We start from the raw sequence: 15,463 nt of genomic DNA on the forward strand, positions 1-15,463 counted from the left end.
AAGGAAGGAAGGAAGGAAGGAAGGAAGGAGGGAAGGAAGGAAGGAAGGAAGGAAGGAAGGAAGGAAGGAAGGAAGGGAGGGAGGGAGGGAGGGAGGGAGGATATAGAAAAGTGAGTATAGTTAGTAAGTATTCACTGATGAAAATGTTTTCCAGAAAAATCTGTACCTAAATCACATCTATATACATACATAGTGTTTGTGTGTGTGTTTGTGTGTATGTTATGGATTTTCTTCATGTCCTAAAGTTTCTTTCCAGTAAAAGAGAATTTATCCACACAGAATGATCTGTCTGGCATGAAGCCTATTTCCTAGGATAATACTTGTTTCTCTACAGGTGTTTTTATTTTTTTATTTTTTTATCCCAGATTCTGAGGTTAGCCAATCATTACACTACATTAAATAAAAGATGCTTCTGTTGCATTTTGCACTCAGTCAAAACAAAGAAAGGAGTTGCATTTTTTTTTTTGTGAAAATTCACTGAGCTTTTTTTTTTTATCCCATGGTAGACTATTTTAAACAAAGTAGTTTCACACTATCCATTTCATTTATGAATGCTGAGACTTTTCAAAGCTAAACCCATAAAATTTTGGTATTGCTTCATCGAAGTGACCCTTGTTTTGACATAACATCAAGCAAAAAAATCCACTTTTACTGGCAGTGTAGGGAGAATCTGTCTAATGGAAAGAGGTCTGACCTGGGTTTCAGAAGATCTGTTGTTCGCTTTTCCCTTCAGCTACAGACTTGCTGTGATTTCATCTAGCAAACACACCAAAAGATAGTACAAAGATAGAAATACACAGAGAGTTCATAGAAGCAAAGCAGAATTTGCAAGTGATACAGAGACTGTTCCCAATAGACTGGAATAATATGTATTAAATCAAAAAATAGCCTCTCCAAGGGTGTTTAAGACTTAGAGGTACTCCAAGTTTGTGACAGAAAGCTTTTCATTTCATTTTCCCTTTCACACTCTATCTGGGATTAGAAAAAAAATCATCTTGTATACTGGAAGCTGAGATTCACAGAACTGAGAGGAATTTCACATTCTCCTGAGGTTTATGCAGGCTTGGGAGGTTTGGATGTGCTCCACAGAAGCTGAGGGGCTCATCTCTTGGAAGCCTGACTATTTGACTAAATGATGAGCAAGACAGACCTTAAGTAAATTCCTGAATTTAATTCCTGAATGAAATTTATTTCTTTCTCTCTCCAAGATTTTTAGCTAACCTTTTTTTCTTTGTGGCATAACCATACAAATACACACCAAGACTTGACAAAATGCGTGCTTAAATATTACAAAGACTCTCTGAAGAGTTCCCCAAGTTGACATAAAATCATAGAATCAAAGAATGATTAAGGTTGGAAAAGATTACTAAGATCATCTAGTCCAACCGTCAGCCCATCACCACCATGCCCACTAAACCATGTCACTCAGTGCAACATCCACCCTCTCCTTGAAAACTTCAGGGACAATAATTCCACCACGTGCCTGTGTATACAAACGGTGTAACTGAGCCTCCAGTGAAGGATGAAGGGAAATCTGACAATTCAGCAATATGTTGGGAAGATAATCTGCTCTGAGTCAAGCGGAGAGAAAGTGTGTGTTGGAAAGAGCACAGCTATATTCAGACAGTTCAGGGTTGTAACCCTACATATCAGCACCTTGCTAATGGTATCATACTGCTTTCCGTTCTAGAGTTGCCCTGGGGAGCTGTTTGTTATGCCCAAAACACAGGGTAAGCATACTCTAAACTTTCCCTGCCCTTGAGGGATAGAACACGTAACCTTCAAGGACAGCTCTCTTTTCCTAGCTTCATGTGATTCACGATCCTCAATTACAAGTGAAAAACTTTGCACTTTCTCTGTTGATATCCAAGCTGGAATGTGTATCCATTTGATTTAAAAACAGATTAGAAAGAGGGTTATTTAGATAATTAAAGCACAAAGACAGAGCAGTAGCCCTGGAACTAGGATACAGAAAGAGTGGTCTGAGAATGGATACAGGTTGTTGAGGTACATCTCCATGTTCATCACAGATGTCTGGGTGAAGGATATAACAACACTGTGAGACCATAAGTTGGTAAGGAAATTGAAGTCAGTAACAAGCAAGAGGGAACAAGATAGAAGTGGGGAGCAAATTTGCTTGGATAGAATTAGGACTGATGAGAAGTGTGGGAAGAAAAGTGAGTTACTGGGGGAAAAAGAGAATTCAAGTGGCGATGCTGAAATTGAATTGAAAAAAAAAATAAAAAGGGGAAGCAGAAGGCTAAGAATAGGAGGGAGGAAAGACATTTTATGGAGAAGAAGCCTGGGAGCAACGAAAAAAAAAGATCTTTGTGTTGGTGGAATCATAATAGATAGGGAAAAAATGAACAACAATTCAGAAAGGCTTACATTTTTGGTCATCCAGCCAACCCACCAGCATTACAAGCACAGTCAGTGCTTGGTACTGTCAGCCCACACTGAAAGTCTGCACACCCACGAGCAGTTGGTTTACTAATGTTTTGCTCCTTCCAACTCACATTCTGCAGAGACTCCAACAGTGGAAACCCTCTGCAAACCACATTTGCAACGCAGAGACTCATGGGGCTTACAAAATGTATGCTAACCACTCCTTCTGAGGAACCCTTATGCTATTGTTGATACTCTCTTGTTTTAGTGGCAGGAGTCTGTGAGATGTAACTGTAGTTTCCAAACCTACCAATGAATCATATAGATTTTAACATTATGACAATGAATGCAATTTTGTTCCTTAGTATTTTTCTCCTTGAAGATCTAACAAACTACATGCAAAAACTCTTCCTAATCTTATTATAGTTATAATAGAATTACGAAAAATAAGACATGCAATAGTTAAATACACAAGAAACCTTATATCATCTTCTCTTGTCCTCCACCCTGTACTGAAATACAGCTGGAGTTCATTAATATTTGTGAAGCACTTAGAATGACAGAAAATCCCATATGGAAAAGAACAGAAAAGTTTGGCTAGATAGCATGTAGTGAAATAAAAAAAAAAAATTAGAAAATATATATTCTTTTCAAATGACTACACACTGAACAGGGAAGTGGAAAGAAAATCTTGTTTCTTTGCATTTCAAGGTACTTGGGGAAACCAGGTTGTTCAGAAGAGCACTGTATGGTCACATAATTAAACACCTGTGTATATATGTTGATTTAAGGGGACACGAGCAACTAAAATTATCTGCTTTCAAATTTCTCCAGGGAAGGAGATATTATGACCTACTTCTACAGCTGTGATGGGATCTTGTGGCAGTCCTTTCCATAAGAGTTGGTGTGGTGAGACAGATGGAACAAACCATTGATAAGTTTGCAGGAGTTTTGGGGGACCGGAGAGGCAGGCACTGATATCTCTCTAGTGAGTAATGATAAAACCACAGGAACAGCATAAAGCATCATCAGGGGAAGTTCAGGTTGGATATCTGGAAAAGTTCCTTCACCTAGATGGTGGTCAGGCACTAGAACAGCCTCCCCAGGGTAGGTGGTCACAGCGCTGATCTTGCCAGAGTTCAAGAACAGTCTGGACAATGCTCTCAGACATATGGTCTGATTTTCAGGTGGTCCTGTGTGGAGCCAGGAACTGGACATGAAGAGCTCTATGAATCCCTTCTAACTTGGGATATTCTATGATTCTATGATTTAAGTCAGTCATGTGCTAAAAAGACACTGCCTCAACAACTTAAAAAATAGAAAAACCACACAAGGCAAACTTTGAGCATCATTTCCTGGTATGTCATTGTCACTGAAAGAACATCATGACTCATCATGATTGAAAAAGAAGAAAAATGCATTTCCTATTTCTGAGTCTACTTAATTTTCACAGTCAAAGGAAACAAATCTTTCTACTATAAAGGTGCTGAATAGTGAAGAACTTTGTTCTGTTTATACAGAAGAAGGATGTTCATCTACCAAGTAGGAACTACCACAAAACACACTAACTTAATTTTTGCCAGTTGTTTTGTTTAGTACAGATTTACACAGATGCATGTATTTAGAAAATGCAAGTAAGACCTACGGATGTAACACAAAAGCCTTATAGCAAGGAAACATTCCACCTTCTAATATTTATTTTGAAGAGGTCAAATGAGAAAATGGAGCATCCATGACAGGTGTTTCTTACAACACTTAATTTTACAGTAGGAAGGCTCTCAGCCTCTAGAGTGCAAGGACCACTAAGGAATAGATCTGCCACCTGAACAAATTAAATACAGGGTTGGTGTTTCTTCAAAAGGTATTTCTGATTAATGTTGACAGATCACTGTGGTGCTGATGATCAATTAGTTAATGTTTGTACAGTTCTTTGGAGATATAAAAGTCTTTAATACTGAGCATTGCTATTATTATGAGTACACTTCAGGATCCTTAGATAACTGTTGGGAGTACAGTAGACATGATCTTAATCTATTAATAGCCCTGCATAAGTGCAGTTGTTAACAGACTGCCAAAACATCACTATTGTAGTGTAATTCTTTTTTTCTTTTTCTTTTTCTTTTTTTTTTTTTCCCCTGGATAGCATAAGTATTATGAATATTAATAGCAAGGAACAAAATTGTTCCTGTTGTCTTCTTCCCAGTTTTGTACATACAGAATAAGAAAGAGTCTGTCTCCTTAAAATGACAGGAGAGAATCATGTTCCCCTAAGATTCCAATCATCTCTATAAGGTCTTTAATTTAGGTTTTGAGTGCCAGATAATTAGTAGTTGAGGTAGACACACTGCTTTGTGAGTCCCATGGTCCAATTAATAAACCAGATTGCAAAAGGTTACTAGAGAGGGCCTTTAATCTTACTAGCATTTTACTGTTATTGCATCCTGTAGACAGAACATCCTGTATTGGGGACGGAAGGAAGGACACATTTAGTGTCATATCAGATAATCAGCTGATGTAAATGGCTGCAGCTCCTGATTTACATCTGCTGATAACTTGGCTGCTGGCCTTATAGCCACTGTGCATAGCATCTGCAAATTGGTCTCAAGTAGCTAGTGAGGATAGGGAAAGCAATCCAGTGTGAAAATGTGTGTCTAGCAATGAAAGGCAAGAATAATAATCCCAAAACACAGAAGCAGCAAAATTTCCAGGCAAAAGAAGACAGTATCAATGCACAGTGCTCTCTCTGTCCATCCTGTCCTGAGAAGATGTTGCACTGATGTGAGGGACAATGACTGCCAGAGGTCCACAGGATGTCACTTGTGTTCAACAGGGTGGGAGCAGCGCAGGTCAAGAGAGGGACAATTTACCAGTGCCATGTACTTCCGAACTTCCAGGTGAGTGAGAAGTCTCAGGGGGAAAAGGAGCTGGCAGAAGTGGTCTGAGAGCCAGGAAATGCAGCTCTCACCCAGCGCACCACTGCGTGCTCTTGGGCATCCTCTTCACCCCTCTTCCCTGTTTGCTCCTTCTGCAAAATGGAGGTGACAGCTCAGCAAAATGATGCGTGAATATGAAGCATTAACAATACTAATTCTGTTTATAGGAATGTTTATTCCTTTTCATGTTACAGAAGCCTGCTATTATTCTCTGGCTCTCATTTATTTTCGCTCAATGCTGTCCACACAATCACCATTCTCATTACAAAAATAATTGCTGCCTGTATTACTCTGTTGCTGTTTGATAATATATTTCATGTTCAGGAGGGCCTATTAAAATTATCTAGTCTGACCTCCCACACAGTGCAAGCATTGTATTTTCACAGAGCCATTCTTACAACAAATCTCATCACGGAGCTATTAAAAACAGCAGCATATGTTCACAGGCCAGGGTGCTGCTGTAGCAGACACATAACAAGGGATCACCCCTCCTCTGAAGAATTTCTAATTTAACTTGATCGTGCATAGAGTGAGAGGGAAGAAATGTTACTGTCTCCAAGAGTTTTAGAGAATCTGTATGAAATCCCAGCAAAAAAATCTTCTAGCTCCCTGTTTTACACACACAGCCATTCTTTCTGAGATGGATAAAAGAAAAGCTTTATTATAGCAATTCTCTGCCACCTCTTCTTTAATCAGTCTGATTTTTTAAGATGTTATTTAATTTGTAATAGTCAGACTTTAGGTCCTCTCCACAGCATCCGAGGTCTTTAAGAGCCCCTTCATTGGTGTAATAAGATTTCTGTTTGTGCCACGGTCTGATCTTTCCTGATATTACACACCACCCATCACTGTCATTGCCGGCAAAACAGCCTTATGAAGATGGAAAGCTTCCCATGTTAATTTCCAGAGCCGTGCTCTCAACCTGCCATACAGGGCATTATCCTCACAGCTCCCATTAGCCCCCACTGTGTTGAGTCAAGAATCAAGTGCATAAAGGATGTCAGGCATTGTACGCTCACAGTAATCAGATTTGCTGGTCACTTAGCCCCAGCTGCACTTAAAAATGTGTGTTTAGAATAAAAATGCTGCATAGGAGGAAAGCTGAAGCACTTGACAGCAGGGGAGCTTTGTAGGCAAAGTAAAATATACTTTAGATGCCATCGCGCAAGGAGAATCATCCCAAATTGCTAATGTGATGTAGGAATGTAAGTAGGCTTTTACCGGAGCAGATGTTGGCATTGTCATAGCAATTAAACTTTCCAGTGAGGCTTTCCTGTGTAAGAGGAGTTCTTTATATGATTGTTTGTGCTGTCCCGATGCCACAGTCTCCACTAAGGCTGCATTGTGCTAAGTGCCAAAGGAGTGCAAACAGAGATAGTCCCTGCCCTGTTGAGCTTCCAGTCTGCAAAATAATGTCATAACTTCTCAGCTCAGTGTCACAGTTCAAGGATAAGCATCCTGGGCTGAAGGGGGAACAGCTGAACTTGCAGGAGTGGGTCTGTCTTCCTCAGTTCATGGAGGAACATAACACACAATAACAGCCGTCTCTTTCCTCTTCACCCCGTGGTCCCTGCTGTCAAACTCTGCTCACTACCATGGCATCTGACAGGCAAACCTTTCCTTCAGCCTCACCTTGTATTTTTTTTTTCTTTTTCACAAGAGCACATTATTAGTAACGTAAATTATGGCTTGAGGTCAGTGTTATGGAGCACGTGGGATGAAAATTCCATGCTTTCAAATGAAAATGTCAGTATGGCAGGTACATGTGGCTAGCTCTGGGGAATGTTTTTGATAAATATAAGATTTTTTTTTTTTTTGAAAATATAACTTTGGAAGGGAGAAACATCTGCAAAATTGGTTCCAGTTTGCTTACATAAGTTGTTAGAAATATTATTATGTTTCTTTCCAAAATATCTGAGTTGAAAAGGAAAGGTACATGCACATTTTAAATGATAATAATTATTGTAATAAAATTGAGCACTTCACTTGGGCTAAAAATGAAATGCGTAAGGTTTAATCAAAAGAAAGTAAAATATTTTTGAAGAAAAATAAAGGTGGAAATAACATTGAAGCTCTTGATGGCTGGATTAGATGATCTTCGTGGTGTTTTCCAGCCTTATGATTCTATTCCCATCTTTTCTGCTTCTTTTAATGATCAACCATCAAAAAAGGCAGAAGTCATGCAGCTTTGTTTATTCCTCTCAGTTTTAGAGCAACTCTTGGATGAATTGGAGAAGACTTACACTAGAAGATCATTTGTATTTGAAATTGTCCATACATAGACATCCAACTCCAAAATAAAGTTGCAGTGGGAGCTAAGGTCTGAGGTCAGACTTAGGTTCCTCTCCAGATGTAATTCAAACTGAATGGGTTTGTGTGGCATATTTAGATTTGCAAATAATACAGTCAGAGAAGGGCTATTCAGGTTATTTCAGGCAGGCAGCGGAGCTGAAATGAATATTTCTTATCTAGGTTTGAACATACTGCACATGTTATAATTAGAGCTGTAAAGAACATGGAGGTCTTCATTTCATCCAACTGATACTGCAGCTCTGCTTGTTAGCCATTTATTAGCTGCGAAGCTGCCATTAAAAATTTGTATTGCCCAAGACCATATGGAAACTCCAAAGTTCAGCTGACAGGACAGATCTTTTGTTTAGCCCTGCTGCCCTCCCTAGTAATAGGAGATTTTGTAGTCAGTGTTTGAACAAATCTTTCATGTGGCTGTATGGACACCTTACGGAGCTGGGACTTAGCGCATCAGCAGAGCATCATGCAGTGTTCATGGGGTAGCAAGGTGGTTCCTGAATCCTTCCTTTAGGAGTGACACTACTGATGGTCATAGATCACTCTGATCACACTTTATGAGTTCCTCATTTTACTTCCCCTGGGCCTTTCATGGCCCAAACAAAGATTACAAACTTGAAGCAAGCCCCTTAAAATTATTGTAAGAAATCATAATTCTGCTGTTCAGTCATCTCATTTCTTATGCCTTCTTGGCAATACAAAAAAAGAATATCAACTGCTGTGGCATGATGAAGGATTGATCCCAGGCAGCACTGGTAAAAATTTTTATTTTGTTTAGTGATATTCTTTAAATTTTGCACAGATGGATTTGGTAGATCACAAATTGGCAGTAATTGCTTTCTGGATTCACCTGATGCTCCAGCAGTTCTACTGGATGTTGACTCCTGATCGCTCTCACTGCCTCTTGTTAGATTATCTCTGCTAAATACCTTGCAGTATTCAGGTCTCAGAGTTTCCCACTACTTGTCTCCTAGCTCTGTATCAGTGTTTTTCCCCAAACCTAATGTCTGGTGCTAGTACAAAGAGGTGAGTTACAGGAGATAAGAATGACACCAATTTGCAGACACCTACTCGGTGAAGTTTGGGTGTTCAGCAGACAGTTATCTGCAGCTCTGTTAGTCTTCTGCTATTTCTTTAGCAAATGTAGAGACTATAAATTTTCTCTGAATTTCAGGCCTATTTTCTGGATCAGCAGTACAATGCATAGCAATAGTAAAGCAGAACACTTGGTCACAGATAGAGTCCTTTAATCTATCACTGAGAAAAAGACATATTTGGTAGGACAGAGGGCCCCCAAAGCCATGCAAAAGTAGTCATAAACATTAGCCATAGATGAGAAGAGTGGAGAAATTCCAGACAAACATTCTGGCTATGATCAGACCACACATGTATTTTCTGATAGGGCAAGAGACTATTTCTGAGAAGCTGTGATTGCAAGATTACAGCTGGATTTTGCTGACAGCAACATTGACATTTTTTTTTTTCCTTCTACAATCGTGGCTAAATATGAACAAAAATGTGCTTCTTTGTCCATAATTTGAGGCATATGAAATGAAAGTATAATACACTAAGTGAAAAACAATGTCGTAGTAGTTGGAGTCCCTGCTGCAGTATTATGCTGTTCTTTCCTTTCGTACAAAACAGCCCTCCTGCTCTGTCTACCAGCTATCCAACTGTTTTCCACACACTTCTCAACATTTACACCAAAAATTCCAGCTGACCTGGAATTAACACTCTAGGGCCTTAAGTCCTTGGTAAGTTTTCTACAGGCACATCAGAAAGAGCTGAAGACTGACAACTATGTGACAGTTCTTCCTGTGCTCCAAGACAGCTCAGGAACCATTCAAGCACGTGGACTTAGGTCTGTGACTCACTAATGAGTCCCCCTGTGGTCTCACTGTTGCCTTTAATGGTTTCAGAGGACTTACTTGCTGAAGCACAAGTCTGTAATTATATACCAAAGCCCAACCTAGGCTTCTGCTGGCTCATATTCCGCCATCTGAGAGTGCTGCTCTAACGTGATTGAGTCCATGTGGGCAGGCAGAGGTTTCCTTTACAGACGTATCTGGGACCAGATTTCACTCCTCATTCATTAGAGTTTTCCTACTGGAAGTAATGTAAAAAGAAAGAAATGGTCATTGCTTCATCTCATGGGGCTGTATGATCACTTGCATGCATTATTTTGCTTCCCTGAAGCTCCTGGAGAATCACACCACTATGCGATATGTGAGTTACAGTGAAATGCAGGCTTGGTTCGCTGAGTGTAGGCCACCTACGTATGGCTTTGCCTTCCGGGAAGCCCTGTGAGTGCAAAGTCAGCGTGGCAAGTGCTTTTTTCTAGCACAGGAATGGATTTGGTCTGGATACTACGAAAAAGTTCTTCTCAGAAAGAGCAGTAATGCATTGGAGCAGGCTGCCCAGGGAAGTGATGGAGTCAGTCCCTGGGGATTTTCAAGAAAGTGGTAGATATGGTACTGAAAGTACCTGGGCTGCAGTCACAGGCATGGGGTGATGACTGGACAAGATGATCTTACTGGTCTTTCCAACCTTAACACTTCTCTGATTCTGTGATTTAGTATGTTTGATATAGAGTCAGCTGTAACATGTCCTTACTGTGCTGTGTGCTCGATATCCATAGTAGGCATCATATGAAGTTAGAGCTTGTTCAGTAGTTGAAAGAGGCAGAACACAGGTATTTTCTGTTCCAGTTGTTTGGTGGTTTTTGTGTTCTTTCTTTTTGATTCAGAATCATGTGCACTTGTTATCACTTTTAATATATGTTTCTGGGCACTGCTAAACAAAGGAAAATTCTACTAATACGCAATTATCTTAAAGAAAAAAAAATCAAGACTTTTAATGCTCCCTTTTGTAAGATCTTCTTTAGAAAATGTACTACTGTGGATATATAACAAAATTAGTAGGCAATATCTTTGAGAAAGCTGTATTTGCCTTTGGGGAAGAATTAGATAACCTGGAAATTCCACTCTGCAATGTCTCTTTTGTTGAGCAATTGAAGCTGCCATAATTAAGCAGTGTTTTGTTCTTGCACAGGTTTGTTTACATTTGAGAAAATGCAATGGAACAATTAAAATTTAATAATATGGTAAATAAGATCTGAATAATTTATTCAGAGCAAATAAAATGAATGTTGATGATCACGTTTTGAGGCTAGAAGAAAAGCCTGACTTCTAAGACTGTAGAGAAATTGTTATTTTATTAGGAACAAGTATGCTAATATTGGATCCATCATCAAAACAGAAAACATGTATTTCTATTTAGGGACAGATGTATATGCAAAGCATGAGCTCATTTAAAATTAGTAATATAAATATAAATAAAATAGATATTATGAAAAGGCAAATGCTGAGTTTGAAATATCACACATCAACTTTCCCCTAAAAGTAATTTTATATATGTGTACTCTGTTGTGTAATTATTCAGTTCTTTATACTTTTTACAAAGGAAATAGTAGATGGTCTGGGTTTTTTTCTGTTAAAAGTAATGGAATCAGTACCATTAGCTTCAATAGTGCATGACCAAAACTATTATTATCATTATTCGTTACAAAGGTATCTAGGAGCTCTAAATAAATAATAATAATAACTTCAGAATCACATTGTGCCTATATATAAAGGCTTAGAAGTTAACAGCATGCATTGTTAAGCAGAGTCTACATCTGACAAAAGCCTTTTTTTCCAATAGTATGTATGCAGCTTTTTCTCTGGAAGTCTTAAATAAGTCAAATGATGCATCTTCCATTCACTTTATAAAATATTTTCTATCATCTAATAATTACTTACTTAGAGAGTAAGCAAAGAAAGCTGTGTTTGTTTTCCTTAAAATTTACTGGTTTTAAGTACAGAGGAACAGTCTGTTGATTTGCGGCTGAAATTAGTATACCCAGAAATCATCTCCATGGATGGCTGTTTAACTCTGTAAGTCCTGGGTTGTGGTGACTCATGGTCCAAAATCATGAAAGAAAAATTATTTGGCCATTTTTAATATAAAAGAAAAACAGCAGAATGCCTCGGTGGAAAGCAATAAAAACAATCTTTCAGAACTTTACCTAATACTGTGCTCAACTTCCAACTGCCCAGTGCTCTAAATTTAAAACATTACCATAGGTTTGAGGAGATGCCTAATCCAGCAGAGTAGAATTATTGCTGCAACCCTAGGGAATGCAACAGTGACAACCTCAAAACTCATAAAATGCAGTCAAAGACATATGCGAACCATCTGAGGCTTAATGTTTCCTGCAACCTACAGAGAATGCAATGCAGTATATAACCAAGTCCTGTATCGTGGCTGAACTGAATTGAAAAACAGCTTTCAAACAGCACAGCAAAAAAAGACAAGAAACTTTTAAAAATGGCTGAATGCACATAGCACTTTTTAATTGAAGGGTTCATTCTGTCTTCCATATAACCTGAACACCGTACTGCTTATTTTAGTAGATTCATGTATAATAAGAAAGAATAAATACTTAGGCCAGTAGTATTACTTCAGGCTACCAATAAAGATAGTAAGAATCTTTCAGATATCTGTTCAAATTTCAGGGTTATTCTCTGTCCTTGCAAAAGGCAGTAATATGTACTATGAGGCAGTCACAGCAACTGACAAAGATATTCATATGAATAATGAAAGAGAAAATAAAAGAGCTGGTCTGATGATACAAAATGATAAAAATGAATAATCAAGATGAATACTCAGGATGGAAACACAAAGGAATGGCAGTAAAAAGGAGCGGAGAAAAGAGATTCTGATCAGATTTTAAAAAACCAGCAAGAACTGCTTGATGACATCTTCAGCCTGCTGAAGAAATGCCCATTTTGAAGACACTGCCTTTGTTGAAAGAATAATATATTTTGCTGGATGTCCTATGTGTGTGATTTGGTGCTGTAGTAATTCAACTACATCATTCCAGTGGGGTGTTATAGATTCATAATCACTTTAGAATGGCAGGAACCTACACTGGTATTGCAAGAAGATATTTCATCCTTTCTGTACCCCTTGCATCTTCCTCTTTTTCTGTTCTGGCACAATTCTCTACCTTGACACTAATCTGGAAAGGAAAAATATATATCTGTATGTATATTTACATACATATATACATATATTTGTACAGGTTTAAGAGAAGGAGAGAAGGTTTAACCTTCTCTTTGGTTCCTCTGATTGCCCAGCTGCACAAGGGTTAGTACTGAATATTTTGGTGCACATTTTCACTTTTAGTCTGATAAATGGGGGGCTAGATCCTGGGCCTGCAAATCCCTTCTGAGTGCCTTACTGGGACAATATATGGAAAGGATTTGAAGGACAAAGATCTCATAGCAGATCTGTGAATCTGAAGTGAACATCAATCTGCTGAAAAATCTGAAATCTGCAAATCAAGTGGTTCGGAAAGTGGTCCCCATAGCATCCTTTTTCCCAAATCCAAAAGATGCGGATTTGATGTGTGGACTGTTTGATGGATGAGGAACTGGTTGCGAGACAGTACCCGAAGAGTGGTGGTCAATGGCTCAATGTTCAGATGAAGGCCAGTGACAAGTGGTGTCCCTCAGGGGTCAGTACTGAGACCAGTGCTCTTTAACATCTTCATCAATGACATCAGCTGTGGGATTGAGTGCACCCTCAGCAAGTTTGTGGATGACACCAAGCTGTGTAGTGCAGTTGACACACCCAAGGGACAGAGTGCCATCCAGAGATATCTAGACAGGCTTTAGCAGTGGACACAGTTGAACCTCATGAGATTCAACAAAACCAAGTGCAAGGTCTTGCACCTGTGTCATGACAACGCCAGCCACAATGGGATGTAAGGATAGAGTATCCCACGGGGGATGTAAGGATTAAGCACAGTCCTGTTGAAAAAGACCTTGGGGACTGGTGGATGGGAAGCTGGACGTAAGCCAGCAGTGTGTTCTCACAGCCCAGAAAGCCAACTGTATCTTGGACTGCATCAAAAGAAGTGTGGCCATCAGGTTGAGGGAGGGGATCTGCCCCTCAGCTCTGCACTGTGAGACCTCACATGGAGTATCATGTCCAGATGTGGAGTCCTCCAGTCCAGTAAAGGACAGATGTGGACCTGTTGGAATGCATCAAGAGGAGGGCCAAAAAAATGATCCAAGGGAAGGAACAAGTACAGGGTGAGAGAGCTGGGACTGTTCAGTACCTAAAAGGTGACAGATTCTTCATCAGGTTCACCTGTGGTAGGACAAGGGGAAATGTCTTCATACTAAAGAGGAGAGATTTGGATTGGATATAAGGAAGAAGTTTTTTACAGTAGGGGTCATGAGGCACTGGCACAGGTTGTCCAAAGGGGTGGTGGATGCCCCATCCCTGGAGACATTCAAGTTCAGGCTGGATGGGGCTCTGAGCAACATGATCTAGCTGTGGATGTCCATGTTCATTGCAGTGGAGTTGGGCTAGATGACCTTTAATGGTCCCTTCCAACTCTAAGGATTCTATGATTTTATGATTCTAAGTCTGGTCAGAGATGAAATTGTTTGTTGTTTTGTTTTGTTTTGTTTTGTTTCTTCATAAACAAGATAAGCCTCTTTGAAATTCCCAAAATCTCAGAGCCAAAAGGATATCTGATGTGATGTCACTGTAGTAAATACAGCCACTTTTGTCTTACTGCAAAACTCAATGTTTAACGTACACTTCCAAATTTAATAACATTGGACATGTAGTGTTAATTCTCTGCAACTGCTAAAGCTCATTAGCTAACAGTTGTTTTATTAATTACTACAAAGTCAATAAATAAAAAACTCCAGTCATCCATTAAGTATACAGCTTAAACCATTTGTACAAGCAGATAGTGTCTTTTGTAAAGGAAGAAGTCGTGTGTAGCAATAATAAACAGCAAAATCACAACCAAATCTCCCTAGCAAACTCACTCTTTATGCTTTATTCTTCCTTATCCTTAAACACAAACTTTTTTTGCTTTATTCTAGGAAAATTTCCCTTTTCTAACACTGCTCACATCAATGGGCAAAATTTTAATTACCTAAATGTCATCCTTTTATTTGACACCAATTTAATGAGGTCAGATCTCACTAGTGCAAGTGGGGATTCTCTGGGGAGGTAAGAGAGTTCCGCACAAGGTGTCTGCCTACACTCCTGCTAGTCATAACAATTGCATCTTTACTTACAGATGTGTTTAAATTACATGGTTACAGAGCATGGCATCAAGACAGAGTGTCTTTGAAATCAGCACCACGTTTACTGCTTTTAGCAGCCATTGAAATGAGTACACATACTCCTTTGTTCAGGGTAACTTGAAAGGTTTGAAGATTTGGGTCATCATTTACCTTGCCTATATGATGTAAGAATAGGGGAAGAGGTATTAACGATTTCAACCTTTGTATTATTTCCTCATGGGAGGGATTGATTAGCCCTTCTGAATCAAGCAGGATGCACATAACTAAACCCAGACTGGCTGTTGACTCTGTTGAGTCAAATATCTGTATCAACAATGAGTTTTGGGGCCAAAAGACAATCTGATGATGCCTCAGTATCCAGTGATGAATTTCTTGTTAATTATGATTCACTCTGATAGAATGCGATTCATTTTGTAGTGGCTGCTAGGGGTGAATGTTCCTCTTGGATTCACTGACCTGAGGACCAGATCTACCACTCTATACCTAGTGAGGGTCAGTGTAAAGGCTCCTACTCATCAAGTATTTCTGTATACTGCCCATCCTGTAGAATTAGAAATGTGTTCTTTTCATAGAAAGAGAAGAAATAAGAAAACAAGCTCAAAAAGCAGTTAAGGTTGTTCTTTTTCTCTCTCTCTCTCTTTTTTTTTTTTTTTTTGTGAGGGCTGCTTTAGGCATCATGTT

The sequence above is a fragment of the Numida meleagris genome, chromosome 1 (genome assembly GCF_002078875.1).
Source record: "Numida meleagris isolate 19003 breed g44 Domestic line chromosome 1, NumMel1.0, whole genome shotgun sequence".
Classification (NCBI taxonomy): domain Eukaryota; kingdom Metazoa; phylum Chordata; class Aves; order Galliformes; family Numididae; genus Numida; species Numida meleagris.